General features: G+C 49.7%; 2 protein-coding genes across 9 annotated transcripts in view; one reads left to right on the top strand and one right to left on the bottom strand.

Annotated features, from left to right (window-relative positions):
* The window catches only part of LOC140396913 (histone-lysine N-methyltransferase NSD3-like), a 579,137-nt gene that overhangs the window by 86,965 nt on the left and 475,059 nt on the right, over positions 1 to 17,113 (top strand).
* The window catches only part of tacc1 (transforming, acidic coiled-coil containing protein 1), a 457,444-nt gene that overhangs the window by 401,755 nt on the left and 38,576 nt on the right, over positions 1 to 17,113 (bottom strand). The gene's annotated exons all lie outside the window — the stretch shown is intronic.

Here is a 17,113-nt window from a genome sequence, read left to right as displayed (position 1 = left end):
TGAAACAATAACTGCAGTAGAACTAATAGAATATACATCCAACAAGTATCTTTAAGGACTCCTCACCAAGCTGGAGAGGGGACACAAAGACAGAGTTGTACTGAACACAGCTGTGTGCCCGCTCTTGTCTGTCTGTCTCTCTCTCACTCTCGCTCTTGCTCTCCCTCGCCCTCTCCCTCTTTCTCTCTCGGAAATGCTACTCATTATGCAAAGTAATCATCCTAAGACTGTGAACCAAGACCTGTGGGAGAAAAAAAACAAAAAACTCTGCTCCGCACAACTAGCCCCAGAAAGATAACTGAATTAAACAACTGTAACATGGAACCATTGCATTGAGTCCAGCCAAGGAACAACTATTTATATACTCCTCAGTTTTATTTTTCTCCAAAATAATCCTATCCTCTTATTGTGTCCTTTATACTTGTGTCCTTTTGGGCCCAGGCAAATGCTTATGGTGTATAGAAGGGTGGTTGCGATAAACCTTTTTTTTTCTGTTTGGAAAATGGTTTCAATAAAAGCATTGTGTTCTTCATTTAACATAAGAAAACTAAAGGTGAGCTTCCAGTGGCAGCCATGGTGTGAGTGGCTGCACACAAGGCAGCTCGGCATGGACTGGTTGGGCCGAAGGGCCTGTTTCCATGCTGTAAACTTCTATGATTCTATGATTCCTGCTTGAAGGCATAGAAAAAAGCTATTTTTACCCCAAAACGGGAGTAACTTCGGCGGAAAAGCGTAGCTGAAGGGTGGAGGAGAAGTTCCCCCCCTGGTGTGGTATGTCTGCTGGTTACCAAACTCAGCAGAGAAAGCTGAAAGACCTGGCCAAGGAGTTGAAAGAGACCTGTGGTGCAGCAGCTATTGGAAAGATGGTGGAGGGGGAAGGGTCAGTGCAAGTTGAAAGGCCCCAAATGGAACAGTTGTTGGCCTTCATCATGGAAGAGTTCCATCAGCAAAGGAAGGAGATGCATGAGGACAGATCGAAGACCATCGAAGGGGCTGTGGCTTCCCCGAAGAGCTCAATGGAAAAGGTCGAAAAGTGTTTGGAAGCACAGGGATCGCAGATCCAAGAGATTGAAAGGGTGATGTCGGACCACAGCGATCGGGTGGTGGCATTGGAGGCGGAGATGGGGTTCTTAGGAGACCTTTGCAAGATGCTGAGAGGAAAGGTGGAAGAGCAAGAGAACAGGTCAGGAAGGCAGAACCTGCGCACTGTCGGCCTGCCTGAAAGAGTGGAAGGCACGAGTGCCACGAGGTAAGTCTTGAGGATGCTGGCGGGGCTGGTGACGGAGTGGGTGCTGGACAAAGCCCCTGTTGTGGACAGAGCATAGGTCTCTGAGGCAGAAGCCAAGAGCTGGGGAGCTGCCAAGGGCGGTGATCGGAAGAATCCACATGTTTGTGGAAAAAGAGAAAATCTTGCAGTGGGCCAGGGAGAAGCGGAACTGCGCATGGAAGGGGAACAAGGTCCGAATATACCAGGGCATTGGAGCTGAACTGGCAAAATGGCGTACGGGATTCAACAAAACCAAGGCAGTGCTCTATCGATAGCAGATCTGGTTTGGGGTGCTCTACTGGTCGAAACTATGGGTGACTTATGAGGGCCGGAAATATTACTTTGAGACCGCAGAAGCGAACAATGACTTTATCAAGGAGCCCAAACTGGGGGAGAACTGAACTTTATTGGGAGATGGGTGTGCCGCCAATTTGAAGTAACAGAAGATACGGATAGAGTGGGGGCTGAAGCGAGGTTTTTTTTCTTTTCCTCCCAGATGGAGAGTATTTCTTTTTTCTGTTGGGTGGACAACGGGTAGATGGGTAGCAAAATTCTGTGAGGGGGTGTTCCCCCCCACACTTCTGCCTGTTGGTTGTGTTTTTCTATTTTGTTTGCCTTTGGCAGAGGCGACCTATGGTCTGAGATGTGTCTTTGTTTGGGGGGGGGGGGCCCGCGGGGAGCCTTCTACACAGAACAAAGATGTGAGGGTGGGAGGGGTGGGGGGTCAGTAGGAGACAGACCAACGATGTGGGCTTACAAAACTTTGGGTTACGCATGGAAACAAGGCAGGGGTGTCCGCTGTTACCGCTGCTGTCTGCGCTAGCTATCGAGCCTCTGGCAATGGCCCTTAGGGGGTCGGCAGTGGCAAGGGATTACGAGGGGCAGTCGGGAGCATTGGGTGTCGCTACATGCGGTCGACCTGTTACCGTACGTGTCAGACCCACTGGGGAGCATGAGCAGGATTATGGGCCTATTAGGGAAGTTTGGGGCGTTCTCAGGATACAAGTTGAACGTAGGGAAAAGCAAAGTGTTCCCGGTGAACGAGCTGGGTCAGAGAACCAACCGAGGAGGGCTACCATTTAAAATAGCCACACAGATAGGTTTAGATACCTGGGGATTCAGGTAATGGAAGAGTGGGCGACATTGCATAAATGTAATTTAACAAAGCTGGTGGAGGAGGTTGGGGAGGATCTGAAGAGGTGGGACACACTGCATCTGGCAGGGAGGGTCCAAGTGGTGAAGATGAACATCGTGCCAAGGTTTCTATTCATATTCCAGGCGCTTCTGATTTTTGTACTAAAGGCCTTTTCCTCAAATCTGGATACGATTATCTCAGAGTTTGTGTGGCAGGGAAGGTACCAAGGGTAAAGAAGGCAGGGGCAGAAGCGGAGGTTGGCATTGTCAAACCTGCTGCATTATTATTGGGCGGTGAACGTGGAGAAGGTGAGGCAGTGGTGGGAAGGAGAGGGAGCAGAATGGGTTAGGCTGGAGGAAGAATCCTTAGGGGGTCCAGCCTGCAGGCTCTGGTGGTGGTGACGTTGCCACTGGCGCCAAGGAAATACACGGAGACCCCAGTGGTGTAATCCACAGTAAAGGTCTGGGAACAGTTGAGGAGGCATTTTAGGATAGCGGGGTTGTCGGTGTTAACGCCGCTCTACGAGAACCACGGATTCGAGCCGGGGGAGGGGAACAGACGGTATGTATAGGAAGTGGATAAAAGTGGGGCTGGTTAAGGTGAGCGATCTGTACCTGGAGGAGAGGTTTGCCACTATAAAGGAACTGAAGGAGAGGGTAGAGCTCCCGAGATGAAATAAATTTAGATACTTGCAGGTAAGGGACTTCATATGGAAGGTTTGTACAGAGTTCCCCAAGCTATGCTGGAGCAACTGCTGCTTCTGGAGGTGGTAGGGGAGGGCAGGATTGGAGACATATATGAGTGGCAGAGGGAGCAGGGAGGCGAGCAGTTGATGAAGATTAAGGAGAAGTGGGAGGGGGAGCTGGGAGGGGAGATAAACTGGGGAGTGTGGAGTGAGGCGCAATGCAGGGTAAACGCAACTTCCTCGTGCACGAGGATGAGCCTGATACAATTCAAGGTGGTACATAGGGTGCATATGACTCAGGCAAGAATGAGAAAGTTTTTCCAGGGAGTGGCAGATGAGTGCCAGAATTGTGGTCGGAGACCAGCAAACCACGCACATATGTTCTGGGGCTGCGACAAGCTAGTGAGATTCTGGGCGAACAAGGATCGTGGGGGAAGGAGGAGGGGGGGGCAGGGGGTGGGGTGGTTGGGCCAGATTACTTGGCGGTGATATTTGGGATATAGGAGTAGCTGGAGCTGAGGGGAGGAGTGCCGATGTTGTGGCCTTCGCCTCTCTGGTTCCCCGGTGGAGGATCTTACTGGAATGGCAGTCGTCAACCACACCAGGGGTGGTGTCCTGGCTGGGAGACTTATACGACTTTCTCCATTTGGATCAGATTAAATACGAATTGAGGGGTTCAGCGGAGGGCTTTCATGACCGTATTTGAGTAGTTGTTCATTGTCGTGGGGGCGGGGGGAGGTGAAAATGGGAAACAATGTGTACAAATTGTACAATTGTCTGTTGGGGGTGTATGTTCCCCGGACGGGTTATGGGGTTTTTAACCATTTGAATAAGTTTGGAATGAGATACATTTTAAAAAAAAAGAAATCTCAGGGCAGGATTTACCGAACGCTTCGCCACGTGTTTTTCGACAGTAGAGGCGGCCCGCCAGCGGAACTACCGGTCTAGCACCCCTGGCCGCCATGAAACCCGTGCGTCGGTGTGGGACAGGAATTTCCCGCCAGCGTGAAATGCGGGTCGATCCCCCCCTGAATTCTTCACAATCTATAGAGTGGGACTCTTACAGAATTAGCAATGCACATCTTCTCTCAATTTACGATAAAACTCTGTTACGGTCAAATCTGGAGTGGGACAATAAGGGAGGCATTTCACCTCTTCTCACGTGGGCATAACAGTGTACCTACATCTCATAGACTGCAGCTCACCACCACCTTCTCAAGGGTAATTAAGGCTGCATAATAACTGCTGGCTTAGCCAGCGAAGCCCATATTTCATGAACAAATAAAAACTAGAATCATAGAATTTACAGTGCAGAAGGAGGCCATTCGGCCCATCGGATCTGCACCGGCTCTTGAAAAGAGCACCCTACCCAAGGTCAACACCTCCACCCTATCCCCATAACCCAGCAACCCCACCCAACACTAAGGGCAATTTTGGACATTAAGGGCAATTTATCATGGCCAATCCACCTAACCTGCACATCTTTGGACTGTGGGAGGAAACCAGGGCACCTGGAGGAAACCCACTAGAGTACAAAGCAAGATCCAAATCATCTGATAAAAAAGAAGTTAGGGCACGAGACTCACCCAAGTGAGGCGGTACGCCTTTGCTCTATCATCTGAGGCAGATGAATATTCATGCTTGATCTGACTCGGTGCCAGATTGAAGAACATTCCATCAAAAAGGCAGTAGGAAAGCTGACTCGCACCCTCAGTATTTGAGAGGTCCTAGGCGTCAGCCAGCAAGTCCTCTGCAGCATCAGAAAGAGATCAGCTATCCCACAGCAAGCCTGGAACAATATTCAGCACATACGCCCAACATCCCTGATTGATCAAGATAGCATCTGTCATCAACAATGGACCAACAATGTGCATAGCCAATGCTGTTTGACCCAATGAAAGTTTCCCATGTTGCACTCTCCCTATTTATGCAAAGGTATGCAAATATCTTTCATGAAAATTAGGGCATCGCAAAACTCTTTCCCAGCAATCAGCTGTGTAATGCATAGAACTCCAATGGTTTTCCCTTCCCAGTGATAACCTGTAGCCTGGGACCCCTAGAGTGTAGCGAGAAAATGAACCGCTTTGAAAGAGCGACAACCAGCCTCTGACATTGCAGGCAAATGTATCACCTTCCAGGCTGCAGCCTGGGAGAATGGCCTGGATTCAGCGAATTAGCTCAAGAGAACATTCGAGGGATTTATGTGGGGCAGCAGTGTCCACTCCAGGTCCCCCAATGATTCTGGGGAGGATTCCTCAATGCAGACTGAGCAGCGAAGCAACCAGAATGTTCAAGGAGCTTTACCATCAATAATTGGTAGGGATTATCACAAATCTGGATTGTGGAGATTCTACCGAGTGAGACATTTTAATTGTCCTTATCATGCAATCCTGCCATTACAATTTCCACGTTGGCAGGTTTTTAACTCAGTCGATCAGCAGGAATTCAATCCCGTTCATTGCTTGCTCATATCCCGTGTTCTTTGAGCCATGTGCCCTACTTTGCATTTATCGGTGTCAAATTTCAGTTGTTATTTGGCTTCTCCAGTGCATAACTGAGAGAATCCCTCCATTCTATCCACCTGCTTCTTCCCTCACCACCGCGTCCCTAATGTTAATGTTGCCATCAGCAAATTAGACATGGGTTTTCACCGTTTTTATGTCCTCATTGCAGCTGAGAAGCAATGATAGCGCCAGCACTGGTCACTGTTGGAATCCACACCTTCTCCATACATCCCTCGTATGTTAATTCACTTGGTGGGTTTGAATGTTCCATTCAGGTCCTTGCATTGACATCCCAGCCTGTCAACCCTCACAGGTAGAATAATCAAATCAACATCACCACCCAGGATGTGACTAGGAAATAAGACACCGTGCTTGTCTCAATCTTACCTATTTTCCATGCCAAATACATAGCTAACTCCTGTGAGTAATCACGCTCTCACTCCTGTCTTACTTTTTAACCAGCATCTTCTCCAGCCCCATGTTATCACCCTCGACCCATTTGCATTTGTTCATTCAGACAAGTGCATTCGCACACTGAACAAAGACTGTGCAAAACTTCTCTTACAACCTCAGATTTAAAACTTATGTCGCTCTTCTGAAACGAGTGTCCCGCAGTGAGTGCTTGGTCAAAGTTAGTTTTCCACAAAGGGATTGTGGTGGGGGGTTCAAATTTAGGAAGCATACGACAGACTCTGCTGAATGGGCCAGTAGGTAACATCGATACACTGTGAGCCCCAGTAGACCAGGTCACTGAGAGTCAGTTCCTGTACTGGACTGAACCAGCTGACCTTGGCCACGGTGGCGATAAGTAAAGTGCAATAAAGTATTCAGTGTTCCCACTATTTCGTGACCCCCGCTGAAAACTGCCAGACAGTGCAGGAGAATGGAATTGGACGGTGCGTGCCTTCTGTAGTTGAAAAGCTTGTTGCCAAACACTGACCAGGTTAATCTATGAAGAATGGTGGCTGGTACCAATGGACCTGTTATCCAGTGAGAGTCAGAGGAGCAAATAAACAGAAACGATATTTGTTCAATGTTACCCAAAGACTTATCCTGCAATCAATGAGAATATCTTTGGTATTGCACAGGCTCCCCGTGTTTGTGTGGGTTTTGCCCCCACAATGCAAAAGATGTGCAAAAGGGTAGATGGCGTGGCCATGCTAAATTGCCCCTTAATTGGAAAAAAAATGAATTGTGTATTCCAAATTATTTTTTAAAAAGAATATCTTTGGTGGAGTAGGCAAGAAGTCATCCAGCACAGCGTAGGCATCAGCAGCTGGAAAGCATTGCCTCATAAGAACATAGAAACTAAGAGCAGGAGTAGGCAATTCAGCCCCTCGAGCCTGCTCCGCCATTTGATACGACCATGGCTGACATCCTCTTGGCCTCAACTCCACTTTCCTGTCCGTTCTCCATCACCCTTCAACCCATTGCTAATTAAAAATCTGTCTAACTCCTCCTTAAATTTGCTCAATGTCCCTGATCCACCGATGTCCCACAATGCACAGATTCCCGATCCTTTTAGAGAACTAATTTCTTCTCCTATGTTTTAAATCCGCTGTCCCTTATCGTAAAACTGGATTATTTTGCAGAATCTAGCTGCTTTTAACTGTCAGGCAGGCAATGTCATCTCTTAGATTTCGACATCACACCAATAATAGGATTCATAGAATTTACAGTGCAGGAGGCCATTCGGTCCATCGAGTCTGCACCGGCCTCTGGAAAGAGCACCCCACCCAAGCCCACATCTCCACCCCCATCCCCGCAACACCACCTAATCTTTTTGGACACTAAGGGCAATTTAGCACATCCAATCCACCTAACCTGCACATTTTTGGACTGCAGGATTGTCTGCAATCTGAGAGTCAGATCCAAGATAATTTGTTTCATAACTACTGGAGACCAGAAGACCATTGAGCCCCTCAAACTTGTTCTACTTTTCAATGAGTTAGAAACACAGAAAATAGCAGCAGGAGGAGGCCATTCGGCTCTTCGGGCCTGCTCCGTCTTTCATTATGATCATGGCTGATCATCCAACTCAATAGCCTTTTCTTGCCTTCTCCCCATATCCTTTAATTCCCTTCCTCCCAAGTGCTAATTCTAACTGCTTCTTGAAAACTTTCAATGTTTTGGCTTCAACTACTTCCAGTGGTAATGAATTCCACAGGCTCACGACTCTCTGGGTGCAGAGATTTCCCCTCATCTCTGTCCTAAATGGTCTACCCCGTATGCTCAGACTGTGAGCCTTGGTTCTGGAAAGCCCACCATCGAGAAGATCCTCGTTGCAGCTACCCTGTCTAGCCCTGTTACAATGTTATAGGTTTCCGTGAGATCCCCTTCGTTCTTCTGAACTCTAGTGGATACAATCCTAACCGACTCGATCTCTCCTCATACGTCCGTCCTGCCTTCCCAGGGATCAGTCTGGTAAACCTTCTCGGCACTCCGTCTTGAGCAAGAACATCCTTCCCCTGATACAGAGACCAAGACTGCACATAATATTCCAGGTGTGGTCTCACCAAGGCCCTGTATGATTGCAGCAAGACATCCCTGCTCCCATACTTGAATCCTCTCGCTATGAAGGCCAACATACCATTTGCCTTCTTTATCGCCTGCTGCACTTGCTTGCTTACTTTCAGATCACTCACCACTGACCTGTTCCTTTAACTCGCTCCCCTCCCCGTTCCGTAACCCTTCACCCATGCCTAATAAAAGGTCAGTTTCCGTTTAGAAATTTTCAACTGAGGCCCAACCTCAAGAGCTTTTTGAGTCTCAGATTTCCATTACCCTTTGAGTGAAGACGTGCTTCTTGGCATCACCCTGAATAGTCGATCTATAATTTTAAGGTTATTCCTACTTGTTCTGGACTCCTCCGACGAGAGGAAATAGTTTTTCTTCATCTTCCTGTCAAGTCTTCTCAAACCCCTCAATTAGATTGGGCCTTCTATGGGAGCTTGAGAAAAAAAAGACTAGCCTCAGTATGTAGCCTTTTACCTCAGCTGGCATTGCGGTGTTTCACCCCCTCCAAGGACAGCACATCCTTCCTGAATGCCCTTTTTTTTTTATTAAATATTTTATTGAAAATTTTTGGTCAACCAACACAGTACATTGTGCATCCTTTACACAATATTATAACAACACAAATAACAATGACCTATTTTGTAAACAAAAAATGAATAAATAATAAATAACAAAAATGAAAACTAGCCCTAATTGGCAACTGCCTTGTCACAAGTAACACTCTCCAAAAATATAATTTAACAGTCCAATATATAATTATCTGTAGCAACGACCTATACATACTATACAGTATATATTAACAACCCTGAGAGTCCTTCTGGTTCCTCCTCCCCCCCCCCCCCCCCCCCCCGATCCTGGGCTGCTGCTGCTGCCTTATTTTTCCCATTCCGTCTATCTTTCTGCGAGGTATTCGACGAACGGTTGCCACCGCCTGGTGAACCCTTGAGCCGACCCCCTTAGGACGAACTTAATCCGCTCTAGCTTTATAAACCCCGCCATGTCATTTATCCAGGTCTCCACCCCCGGGGGCTTGGCTTCTTTCCACATTAGCAATATCCTGCGCCGGGCTACTAGGGACGCAAAGGCCAAAACATCGGCCTCTCTCGCCTCCTGCACTCCCGGCTCTTGTGCAACCCCAAATATAGCCAACCCCCCAGCTTGGTTCGACCCGGACTCCTACTACTTTTGAAAGCACCTTTGTCACCCCCATCCAAAACCCCTGTAGTGCCGGGCATGACCAAAACATATGGGTATGATTCGCTGGGCTTCTCGAGCACCTCGCACACCTATCCTCCACCCCAAAAAATTTACTGAGCCGTGCTCCGGTCATATGTGCCCTGTGTAATACCTTAAACTGAATCAGGCTTAGCCTGGCACACGAGGACGACGAGTTTACCCTGCTTAGGGCATCTGCCCACAGCCCTCCTCGATCTCCCCCAGCTCTTCTTCCCATTTCCCTTTTAGTTCATACCATAGTCTCCCCTTCGTCCCTCATTTCCCTATATATATCTGACACCTTACCATCCCCCACCCATGTCTTTGAGATCACTCTGTCCTGCACCTCTTGTGTCGGGAGCTGCGGGAATTCCCTCACCTGTTGCCTCGCAAAAGCCCTCAGTTGCATATACCTGAATGCATTCCCTTGGGGCAACCCATATTTCTCGGTCAGCGCTCCCAGACTCGCGAACTTCCCATCCACAAACAGATCTTTCAGTTGCGTTATTCCTGCTCTTTGCCACATTCCATATCCCCCATCCATTCCCCCCGGGGCAAACCTATGGTTGTTTCTTATCGGGGACCCCCCCAAGGCTCCAGTCTTTCCCCTATGCCGTCTCCACTGTCCCCAAATCTTCAGTGTAGCCACCACCACCGGGCTTGTGGTGTAGTTCCTCGGTGAGAACGGCAATGGGGCTGTCACCATAGCCTGTAGGCTAGTCCCCCTACAGGACGCCCTCTCTAATCTCTTCCACGCCGCTCCCTCCTCCTCTCCCATCCACTTACTCACCATTGAAATATTAGCGGCCCAATAATACTCACTTAGGCTCGGTAGTGCCAGCCCCCCCCTATCCCTGCTACGCTGTAAGAATCCCTTCCTCACTCTCGGGGTCTTCCTGGCCCACACAAAACCCATGATGCTCTTTTCAATCCTTTTAAAAAAAGCCTTCGTGATCACCACCGGGAGGCACTGAAACTCAAAGAGGAATCTCGGGAGGACCACCATCTTAACCGCCTGCACCCTCCCTGCCATTGACAGGGATACCATATCCCATCTCTTGAAATCCTCCTCCATCTGTTCCAACAACCGCGTTAAATTTAACCTATGCAATGTGCCCCAATTCTTAGCTATCTGGATCCCCAGGTAACGAAAGTCCCTTGTTACCTTCCTCAACGGTAGGTCCTCTATTTCTCTACTCTGCTCCCCTGGATGCACCACAAACAACTCACTTTTCCCCATGTTCAATTTATACCCTGAAAAATCCCCAAACTCCTCAAGTATCCGCATTATTTCTAGCATCCCCTCCGCCGGGTCCGCCACGTATAGTAGCAAATCGTCCGCATACAAAGATACCCGGTGCTCTTCTCCTCCCCTAAGTACTCCCCTCCACTTCTTGGAACCCCTCAACGCTATCGCCAGGGGCTCAATCGCCAGTGCAAACAATAATGGGGACAGAGGGCATCCCTGCCTTGTCCCTCTATGGAGCCGAAAATATGCAGATCCCCGTCCATTCGTGACCACGCTCGCCACTGGGGCCCTATACAACAGCTGCACCCATCTAACATACCCCTCTCCAAAACCAAATCTCCTCAACACCTCCCACAAATAATCCCACTCCACTCTATCAAATGCTTTCTCGGCATCCATCGCCACTACTATCTCCGTTCCTCCCTCTGGTGGGGCCATCATCATTACCCCTAACAACCTCCGTATATTCGTGTTCAGCTGTCTCCCCTTCACAAACCCAGTTTGGTCCACGTGGACCACCCCCGGGACACATTCCTCTATTCTCATTGCCATTACCTTGGCCAGGACCTTGGCATCTACATTTAGGAGGGAAATAGGTCTATAGGACCCGCATTGTAGCGGGTCCTTTTCCTTCTTTAAGAGAAGCGATATCGTTGCTTCAGACATAGTCGGGGGCAGTTGTCCCCTTTCCTTTGCCTCATTAAAGGTCCTCGTCAGTACCGGGGCGAGCAAGTCCACATATTTTCTATAGAATTCGACTGGGAATCCATCCGGTCCCGGGGCCTTTCCCGCCTGCATGCTCCTAATTCCTTTCACCACTTCTTCTACCTCGATCTGTGCTCCCAGTCCCACCCTTTCCTGCTCTTCCACCTTGGGAAATTCCAGCCGATCCAAGAAGCCCATCATTCTCTCCCTCCCATCCGGGGGTTGAGCTTCATATAATTTTTTATAAAATGTCTTGAACACTCCATTCACTCTCTCCGCTCCCCGCTCCATCTCTCCTTCCTCATCCCTCACTCGACCTATTTCCCTCGCTGCTCCCCTTTTCCTCAATTGGTGTGCCAGCAACCTGCTCGCCTTCTCCCCATATTCGTACTGTACACCCTGTGCCTTCCTCCATTGTGCCTCTGCAGTGCCTGTAGTCAGCAAGTCAAATTCTACATGTAGCCTTTGCCTTTCCCTGTACAGTCCCTCCTCCGGTGCTTCCGCATATTGTCTGTCCACCCTCAAAAGTTCTTGCAGCAACCGCTCCCGTTCCTTACTCTCCTGCTTCCCTTTATGTGCCCTTATTGATATCAGCTCCCCTCTAACCACCGCCTTCAACGCCTCCCAGACCACTCCCACCTGGACCTCCCCATTATCATTGAGTTCCAAGTACTTTTCAATGCACCCCCTCACCCTTAGACACACCCCCTCATCTGCCATTAGTCCCATGTCCATTCTCCAGGGTGGGCGCCCTCCTGTTTCCTCCCCTATCTCCAAGTCCACCCAGTGTGGAGCGTGATCCGAAATGGCTATAGCCGTATACTCCGTTCCCCTCACCTTCGGGATCAATGCCCTACCCAGCACAAAAAAGTCTATTCGCGAGTAGACTTTATGGACATAGGAGAAAAACGAGAACTCCTTACTCCTAGGTCTGCTAAATCTCCACGGGTCTAAACCTCCCATCTGCTCCATAAAATCTTTAAGTACCTTGGCTGCTGCCGGCCTCCTTCCAGTCCTGGACTTCGACCTATCCAGCCCTGGTTCCAACACCGTATTAAAATCTCCCCCCATTATCAGCTTTCCCATCTCTAGGTCCGGAATGCGTCCTAGCATCCGCCTCATAAAATTGGCATCATCCCAGTTCGGGGCATATACGTTTACCAAAACCACCGTCTCCCCCTGTAGTTTGCCACTCACCATCACGTATCTGCCCCCGTTATCCGCCACTATAGTCTTTGCCTCGAACATTACCCGCTTCCCCACTAATATAGCCACCGCCCTGTTTTTCGCATCTAGCCCCGAATGGAACACCTGCCCCACCCATCCTTTGCGTAGCCTAACCTGGTCTATCAGTTTCAGGTGCGTTTCCTGTAACATAACCACATCTGCCTTAAGTTTCTTAAGGTGTGCGAGTACCCGTGCCCTCTTTATCGGCCCGTTCAGCCCTCTCACGTTCCACGTGGTCAGCCGAGTTGGGGGGCTTCCTACCCGCCCCCCCCCTTGTCGATTAGCCATCACCTTTTTCCAGCTCCTCACCCGGTTCCCACGCAGCTGTATCTCCCCCAGGCGGTGCCCCCCGCCCATCCTCTCCCATACCAGCTCCCCCCTCTCCCCAGCAGCAGCAACCCAGTAATTCCCCCCTCCCACCCCCCCCGCTAGATCCCCCGCTAGCGTAATTACTCCCCCCATGTTGCTCCCAGAAGTCAGCAAACTCTGGCTGACCTCGGCTTCCCCCCGTGACCTCGGCTTCCCCCCGTGACCTCGGCTCGCACCGTGCGACGCCCCCTCCTTCCTGCTTCTCTATTCCCGCCATGATTATCATAGCGCGGGAACCAAGCCCACGCTTCTCCCTTGGCCCCGCCCCCAATGGCCAACGCCCCATCTCCTCCACCTCCCCTCCTCCCCCCATCACCACCTGTGGGAGAGAGAAAAGTTACCACATCGCAGGATTAGTACATAAAACCCCTCTTTGCCCCCCACATTCGCCCCACCACTTTGTTCGAACGTTCTTTTTAATAACCCGCTCATTCCAGTTTTTCTTCCACAATAAAAGTCCACGCTTCATCCGCCGTCTCAAAATAGTGGTGCCTCCCTCGATATGTGACCCACAGTCTTGCCGGTTGCAGCATTCCAAATTTTATCTTCTTTTTATGAAGCACCGCCTTGGCCCGATTAATGCTCGCCCTCCTTCTCGCCACCTCCGCACTCCAGTCTTGATAAACGCGGATGACTGCGTTCTCCCATTTACTGCTCCGAGTTTTCTTCGCCCATCTAAGGACCATTTCTCTATCCTTAAAACGGAGGAATCTCACCACTATGGCTCTGGGAATTTCTCCTGCTCTCGGTCCTCGCGCCATCACTCGGTATGCTCCCTCCACCTCCAACGGACCCGCCGGGGCCTCCGCTCCCATTAACGAGTGCAGCATCGTGCTCACATATGCCCCGACGTCCGCTCCCTCCACACCTTCAGGAAGACCAAGAATCCTCAGGTTGTTCCTCCTTGCGTTGTTTTCCAGTGCCTCCAACCTTTCCACACATCGTTTCTGATGTGCCTCCTGCGTCTCCGTCTTCACCACCAGGCCCTGTATATCGTCCTCATTCTCGGCTGCCTTTGCCTTCACGACCCGAAGCTCCCGCTCCTGGGTCTTTTGTTCCTCCTTTAGCCCTTCAATCGCCTGTAGTATTGGGGCCAACAGCTCTTTCTTCATTTCCTTTTTGATCTCTTCCACACAGCATTTCAAGAACTCTTGTTGTTCAGGGCCCCATGTTAAACTGCCACCTTCCGACGCCATCTTGGTTTTTGCTTGCCTTCCTTGCCGCTGTTCTAAAGGATCCACTGCAATCTGGCCACTCTCTCCTCCTTTTTCCATCCGTATCCAGGGGGGATTCCCTTCTGGTTTACCGCACAGTGTTTTTAGCCGTCAAAATTGCCGTTGGGGCTCCTATCAAGAGCCCAAAAGTCCGTTTCACAGGGAGCTGCCGAAACGTGCGACTCAGCTGGTCATCACCGCACCCGGAAGTCCTGAATGCCCTTTTAACATGAGCAGAGTCTGTGAACAGACGGTAATGCACTCGATAAATAGGCAGAGAGCTGATGGTTCAACACACACCAGGAATCACCTGCTAGGAAGCTTTGACAGCACTTTTGGAACCAACAGTTCAGCATTTTAACAGGCCCGACACCAATCAATGTGCTGGACTGTCTCCAAGGTTAGATGAGCTGTTTCCCCTTCCTGATATCACTTGTCCTCTTGTCCTTCCTGTGATCTAAATCTTGAATAATATCAGAGAATAATACTCACGCTGGGTTCTTTTCAAATCTATTTTTATTCCACATGTTGTTATGTTAGGGACCTGATGCCAAGAGGGCCAGATTTTACTACCAATGAAAGTGAATGGAGAGATAATCAAGTCCCAACCCACAGATTTAGGCACAAAAGTCCAGGCTGACGCCTCAGTGCAGTACTGAGGGCGTGCTGAAGTGTCAAGAGGGGCCATCTTTCAGAGTGGACAATAAACTGAGGCCTCCTCCGTCTCAGGCAGACGTAATAGATCCCACACATGATTTATTTGTGAAGAAAGCAGGGGGGTGATCCAAACAATATTTATTCCTGAATCATCGAGCATAATTTAAAAAAAAAAAATGTATTCTCCTTTTTCACATTTTCTCCCGGCCATCGAGCATAATTTAGCAGGAAAAAGAACTATGCCGCATTTTGGGCATGTTTAACAGGGTGTTTCTCGGCGGCTGAAGTGCGAAGAAACATCCCGCTGTTCAACGGCACTTAGCCATTGACCTCGGGAAGTTTCTCTCCACCGAGGCTGCACTTAGACCTTTGTGAGGCCCCGGGAAGACCCCCTCACCCACCCTCCACCTAGTAAGGCCCATCTGGGCCCGATCCCTGGCAGTGCCACCCTGGCACCTGGGCACCCTGACACTGTAGCCCTGGAACCCTGGCAATGCCCCAGGGTGGTACAGCCAAGGTGCCCGGGCAGCACTGTCAGGGTGCAAAGATGGCAGAGAGAGTGCCAGGGTGCCACCCTGCCCAGTTCCTGACCACCTGGAGGTCTCTAATGATCTGGGACCCTCCCCCCTGGATGTCTCCCATGGCCTCTCTCATGGCCATTACTAATGGTTCAGTGAGGGCGAGATCCAGATCACCACATCTCGCAAGACTCCGTTAAATCGCACGAGGCATTTTGAGCATTGCAAGTCTCACAGCAGGCCTTTCATGAGATTCAATGGTCTCATCTCGACACCAAGTCAGGCGCGATGAGGCTGTGAAATCACGTCCATCCTCACAGAAACTATTCTCCAGTCAAGACCACATGGCTGTCTGTGGGAGCTTGCTGCTCACACATTGGCTGCAGCGTTTCCTATTACGCAGTAACAACACTTCAAAAAGTACCTGACTAGCTGAAAGTGCTTTGGGCTGTTCTGAGATTGTGAAAGGAGCTTGAGAAATGCAGTCTTTCTCATTTTCCCCAGTAAACTTGTTTTCCACTTCTGAATAATACATCTTCATCTCTTCTCTTGAACCAACGGAAATAGCACATAATGGAGGCTATATTTCCCATTGCAGCTTTTGAATCAGAACTATCATTTAAACTCATTGCCACATTTCTCCCCCTCACTTACATTGGCCACGATGTCTCGGAGGGAACTCAACAGAAAAGGGAGGTTCCGAGCTCAATCTGCCGTTCAGAGGGCGAGGTGGCATGAGGGCTCAAAATTGTCTTCAGTACCAGCCACCTGCAGACGTAACCGACACTATGCTGTGCATGAAGTGGATGGAGAAGGAGTGTCAATAAATATACTCTTTTCCCACCGTCAACATTGCCTTCATTGGGTGCAGTGCCAGGCAACTGCTGACCATGACCGTCAGGAGCTCAAAGCACAACATCAACAGGGCGGCAAGGAGTTAGCACTGCTGCCTCGCGGTGCCGAGGACCCAGGTTTGATCCCGGCTCTGGGTCACTGTCTGTTTGGAGTTTGCACATTCTCCCTGTGTCTGCGTGGGATTCACCCCACAACCCAAAGATATGCCAGGTAGGTGGATTGGCCATGCCAAATTGCCCCTTAATTGGGAAAAAAAGCCACAACATCAACAACTGCCTTTTATATAATGCTCCTGGCTTCGCAAAATGCCCAATCCGCTTACAGGAGCCTTAAACGAAATTTGACACAGAGACACCTGAAGAGATCCGATGGATGGCTGACTCAGTGCTGTCTTACCCAACCACTGTATTATGGGTGGGCAGGAAGGCACTGAGCTCATCACCTGTCTTACAATGGGGCCTTACAATTCACTCCATTAGGATAAGTGACCAAGAGGAGCATCTTAAAGGAGAGAGATGTAGAGGCGCCGAGAGGTTTCAGGAGGCAATTTCATAGCTTAGGACCCAGGCTACTGAAGGCATGGCCACCAATGGTGGAGCATTGAAATTGGGCATGCTGGGCAGCACGGTGGCACAGTGGGTTAGCCCTGCTGCCTCATGCCGCCGAGGTCCCAGGTTCCATTCTAGCTCTGTGTGGAGTTTGCACATTCTCCCCGAGTTTGCATGAGTTTCACTCCCACAACCCAAAGATGTGCAGGCTAGGTGGATTGGCCGCGCTAAATTGCCCCTTAATTGGAAAAAAAGTGAATTGGGTACTCTAAATTTCTTTTTTTAATTTTAAAATATTGGGGATTCTCAGGATAACAGAATTGAAGAAGTGCAGAGACCGACAAGGTCGGAGGAGGAGATTAGAGGGCCACGGAGGGATTTGAAATCACAATGAGAATTTTCAAATGGGGCCAGTGTTGGTCAGTTGTGGGGGAATGGTGCAAGTTAG

Source organism: Scyliorhinus torazame, chromosome 20, assembly GCF_047496885.1.
Source record: "Scyliorhinus torazame isolate Kashiwa2021f chromosome 20, sScyTor2.1, whole genome shotgun sequence".
NCBI classification, from domain to species: Eukaryota; Metazoa; Chordata; class Chondrichthyes; order Carcharhiniformes; family Scyliorhinidae; genus Scyliorhinus; species Scyliorhinus torazame.
This window is presented reverse-complemented; position numbering and strand designations above follow the sequence as displayed.